Below are 4,845 nucleotides of genomic sequence, written 5' to 3' on the forward strand. Positions count from 1 at the left end.
GGCAGAAAGTGAAGAAGAACTAAAGAGCCTCTTGATGAAAGTGAAAGAGGAGAGTGAAAAAGGTGGCTTAATGCTCAACACTCAGAAAACAAAGTTCATGGCATCTGGTCCCATCATTTCATGGCAAACAAATGGGGAAACAGTGGAATCAGTGGTAGACTTTATTTTTCTGGGCTCCAAAATCACTGCAGATGGTGACTACAGCCAAGAAATTAAAAGATGCTTACTCCTTGGATGAAAATTATGACCAAGCTAGACAGCATATTAAAAAACAGAGACATTACTTTGCCAGCAAAGGTCTGTCTAGTCAAGGCTATGGTTTTCCCAGTAGTCTTGTATGGATGTGAGAGTTGGACTATAAAGAAAGTTTAGCACCAAAGAATTGATGCTTTGGAACTGTGATGTTGGAGAAGACTCTTGAGAGTCACTTGGACTGCAAGGAGATCCAACTAGTCCATCCTAAAGGAAATCAGTCCTGAATATTCATTGGAAGGGCTGATGTTGAAGCTCAAACTCCAATACTTTGGCCACCTGATGTGAAGAGCTGACTTATTTGAAAAGACCCTGGTGCTGGCAAAGGTTGAAGGCAGGAAGAGAAGGGGGTAACAGAGTATGAGATGGTTGGATGGCATCACCGACTCAGTGGACATGAGTTTGAGAAAACTGCAGGACTTGTTGATGGACAAGCATGCTGCAGTCCATGGGGTAGCAAAGATTCAGACATGACTGAGTAACTGAATTGAACTGAACTGAGTGCTTCCTTGGTGGCTCAGATGGTAAAGAATCCGCCTGTAATGCAAGAGACCTGGGTTTGATCCCTGGGTTGCGAAGATCCCTTGGAGGAGGGCATGGCAACCCACTCCAGTAATGCATCACTAGCTGCATTTCAGCGCCACAGGCTTAAATGATATTTTGGATGCAAGTGTACCTGCTAAGTCATCACTTAGCAGACATCTCAGACTCTTTGGTACCCCATGGGCTATTGCCCATCACGCTCCTTTACCCATGGGGTTTTGCCAGAAAAAATACTGGAGTGGGCAGCCCATCCTCATCTCTTTCCTCTGCTTCAAGCACTGACAGTTTCTTTCCTTTACTTCACGGCCTCACAGACACACACACACACACACACACACACACACACACACACACACACACACACACACACAGACATGAAGAGAGAGTGGGGTGTATTAGACTTTAAGGCCGCTATAACAAATTGCCATGAACTGGGTAGCTTAAAACAATGGATATTTATTGTCTCACAGTTTTGGAGCCTCTACATCTGATATCAAGTTGTTGACACGACTGTGTTTCCCCTCAAATCTGTAGAGAAATCCTCAATTGCCTCTTCCTCAGTTTTCGTGGCTGGCCAGCAGTCTTTGTTGTTCCTTGGCTTGCAGGTGCACGACACCAATCTTTGCCTTTGCCAACAAACAGCCTTCTCCCCGTGTGTCTCTTCCTCCATTTGGCTGTCTTCTTATAAGGACCCTAGTTATTGGATTAGGGGTCCACCTACTCCAGTATGGCCTCATTTGAACTTAATTACATCGGCAATGATCCTATTCCCAAATAAGCTCATATTGTTGAGTACTTGAGGTTAGGAATTCAACATATCTTTTGAAGAGTGGGTGAATATTCAACCAACAACAGATGGTCTCCATGAGGAGAGCATCCCACAGAAACCAAAGACATTGCCTTGATTCCAGAATTTATTCCAAGAAGGAGTCCTACTACAGTGGTGGTAGAAGATCGAAGAATCTTTTGAAGTATGTATTCCCACCTACTATTTGGTTTGCTTAGGGACTAACTGGGTTTGATCGACAGGTGTATGCTATCATGAGTTAATGATATTAAAAAATCTGAATGCCTTCATGTAAAGGCTGAATGGCCCTGGATACAGGATAGCGGCCCTATCCTTTCTCGTAGTTTCCCCCAGCTATCCCGTTTGGAGGGAAATGATGGTGTATAATTTTGATGAGCAAATGGGATAAGTGATTGATGTGATGAGGCTGTCACTCTTTGCCAGAGAACTGTCTTTGATGTCTAAAGTATTACTTGGGACCTAGATGAAAGAGTCATAAAATAACAAGCCTAACCAAGGGGATGCAGCTAGCATTTAGGAAATGCACCCATTTTTCTGTATCTCCTCTTTTCCTTTGATCAAACTTGTACACATTATTAATAAAAAGAAATACAAATTTTAAAAAGACATGAAGAGGGTATGGTAAAATAAACCCTTCCATAGTCCAAAAGAAAAAAAAAATCACAGCAATTTCACATCAGGCCCTTTGTTGAGATCCTATACAAGAACAGCAGTATGATTGGGATTCTTAAATGGCAGTGGCTGAAATGTCTAATAAAAGCCTGCTAATGACACAGAATCAAATCACCAAACAAACCCATCTCAAAATCCAGTTTCTCTCGAAGGGAAGGGCATCAACTTTATGGTTGGCACTGTCTCTTAATGTAGGACCTTAGGCAAGTTACTTAATCTCTCTCAAGTTTGCTATGTATAAAACTAAGGATAACTACCTAGCAAGGCTGTAGTGACAATTAAGCCAAACGCAGGACACATGTAACAGGTGCTTCACTAAATCGAAGCCTTCCACCTCCCAGCCCTGCAACTATATGCAAAATACAATCTTTGCCCACTACCCGTCACCTACTCTTCATCTCATTCTCTTCCTCTCTCTCTCTCTCTGCCAAAGTTCTTATTTATAGTCTAGCAGAGGGTATATAAACAGGAGATGACTTGCATTTATTTTTAAAAACCAGTGTAAAACAATGTAGTATACCACTGACTACTTAATTGCTGACAAACTCGACATTCCTAAAAACAGCAAACACATATTGAGTGATCATTCATGCCAGGCATGGTGCTAGGCATGGAGTATTCACTAGTAAGTGAAACATCTTCCCTCCCTGGTGGAGTTCAGTTTAGTGAACTGAATGGTGAAGAAGCAATGAATATATAATTGAAAAATATGTTCAGTGCCCATAAAGAAATGATCAGGTGCAATGATGGAGACTAATGAAAGGGCAGGTGGGATACTTAGTTTAGGAAGGATGGCCTTTCTGAGGTGACATTTAAACTGAAACCTGAAAGATGAGAAGCTAGATGTGTAAAGAACAAGAGCAAGTGTCTTTAAGACAGTGGAATCAGCATGTCCAGCGAGGCAGTCAGGAGATAAAAGTGTTTGGGGAGGAGTTCTGGCAGTGTCAGCAAGATGGAGGGTCTGCCATGAGGTAAAAATCCAGTTCTTACCATGGCCTCAATGTCCCACCTAAACTGCCCTGGACCCCACCCCGCCCCCCCACATATCCTCCCCAGGTGTCCACATCACCTAGTCTTTCTGTCCTTTATGTGCTGGTCTCACTCCCACCTCAAGAATGAGAGGTTTGCTGCATTTGCTGTTCTTCTGTCTAGAATGCTCTGCCTGGATGATTCTCATAGCTTCTGGCCCCAGTGGTCAGTCAGGCCTCAGATCAAGTGTCATCTCTGGACAGAGATCGCTAATTACCACCCCTCACCCAACATTAACTTTTGGTGTTTTTTTCCTCTTCCCATCCCTCACCACTATCAAACGTTATTTCGCTGATTTTTTGAAGTTTGTTTTTTTTGTTTGTTTGTTTTATACTCTCCCCTAAAATAGAAGTCCCATGAGTTTATTTTCCTTATTGCTATAACCTAGAAGCATATCTAGAATATAAATGAAACTCAAATAGTACTTGTTGAATTTACAATGAATGAAATAAAGCTTAAAGAGGTAAGGCGAGGTATTAGAAAAAAACTAACCAAATTGTGTGAGAGTAAGGACTTCCTGGAAGAGGTATGTTTTCAGTTATTAAAATCAAAGGGGCAAGAGAGCGAAGGTGGTGTGCAGGTAACAAACAAGAATTGTGGAAATCACTCGTTCATCCCCGTCCTTTTTCACTAGATTAGGAACACCTTTAGCACTGGACGGAGAAGGCGATGGCACCCCACTCCAATACTCTCATCTGGAAAATCCCATGGACGGAGGAACCTGGCGGGCTGCATTCCATGGGGTTGCTAAGAGTCGGACATGACTGAGTGAGTTCACTTTCAGTTTCATGCATTGGAGAAGGAAATGGCAACCCACTCCAGTGTTCTTTCGTGGAGTATCCCAGGGACCGGGGAGCCTGGTGACCTGCCATCTATGGGGTGGTACAGAGTCGGACACAACTGAAGCGATTTAGCAGCAGTGGCAGTTAGCGCTGAAGCCGCGTTTTACTAATCTTTCACCAGCGCCTGTCCCGGGACCTGGCACACAGATAGGGTTTTACACAATGACTGACTGTGAGGTGCGCAGAAGGGTCTATTAACTCGGCTGAGGTGCAGTTTGTGGCTGGCCACTAAGCCTGGCAGCACCCGTGCGAGGGAGCAGACGGCTTTGCGGAAGACGGCCTCGGCGGGTGGGGGTGGGGGGTGGGGTGGGAAGCGCCCCCCGCGCCTGCGCGTTATGGCGGGGAGCCGGCAGCGTCGGCGCGCGCCTGCGCAGTGCGGTCTTTCCTGCCTCCGACAAGATGGCGGCGGCCGAGTAGCGCGGGGGCGGTTTGTGGCCGCAGGAAGCCCGGCCGCTGCAGCGGGCCGAGGCGGGATGCTGTTCCCAGGGAGCGCCGTTGGCCACCGGTGAGGAAGGTCAAGCACAGAGCTGCCTTCCCGAGCCCCCCGGCGCCCCCTACGTACACCCCCGTCTGCTCGAGTGCAGTCGCCGCTTTGCCTACTTCGCTACCGCCCTGTGCTGTCGGGTCCGGAGCTCCGGCGGCGGCAGGGGCTGTGTCCGGCAGGAGAGGAAGCGCCCGGGCTGCGTCCGTGCTTCTGTC

The sequence above is a fragment of the Muntiacus reevesi genome, unplaced genomic scaffold (genome assembly GCF_963930625.1).
Source record: "Muntiacus reevesi unplaced genomic scaffold, mMunRee1.1 SCAFFOLD_121, whole genome shotgun sequence".
In the NCBI taxonomy this organism is placed as follows: domain Eukaryota; kingdom Metazoa; phylum Chordata; class Mammalia; order Artiodactyla; family Cervidae; genus Muntiacus; species Muntiacus reevesi.